Below are 474 nucleotides of genomic sequence, written 5' to 3' on the forward strand. Positions count from 1 at the left end.
TACCCCAGAGAGAATAAACAGCAGGTTGAGTTTTAACCGTCCTAATATGAGTGCAGTGTTATCTTATTGTGATTTTAATTGGCTATTCTCTAGTGATTTATGATGGCGAAGGCAATGGCACCCCACTCCAGTACTCTTGCCTGGAAAATCCCATGGACGGAGGAGCCTGGTAGGCTTCAGTCCATGGGGTCGCTAAGAGTCGGACACGACTGAGCGACTTCCCTTTCACTTTTCACTTTCATGCATTGGAGGAGGAAATGGCAACTCACTCCAGTGTTCTTGCCTGGAGAATCCCATGGACAGAGGAGCCTGGTGGGCTGCCGTCTACGGGGTCGCACAGAGTCGGACACGACTGAAGCGACTTAGCAGCAGCAGCAGCAGTGATTTGTGAAACTGAGCGTGTTCTCATATGCTTCTTTACCACCTGTGCATCTTCTTTGGTGAAGTATCTATACAGATCTTTTCTCTGGTTTT

The sequence above is a fragment of the Bison bison genome, unplaced genomic scaffold (assembly GCF_000754665.1).
Source record: "Bison bison bison isolate TAMUID 2011002044 unplaced genomic scaffold, Bison_UMD1.0 scf7180017864160, whole genome shotgun sequence".
NCBI classification, from domain to species: domain Eukaryota; kingdom Metazoa; phylum Chordata; class Mammalia; order Artiodactyla; family Bovidae; genus Bison; species Bison bison.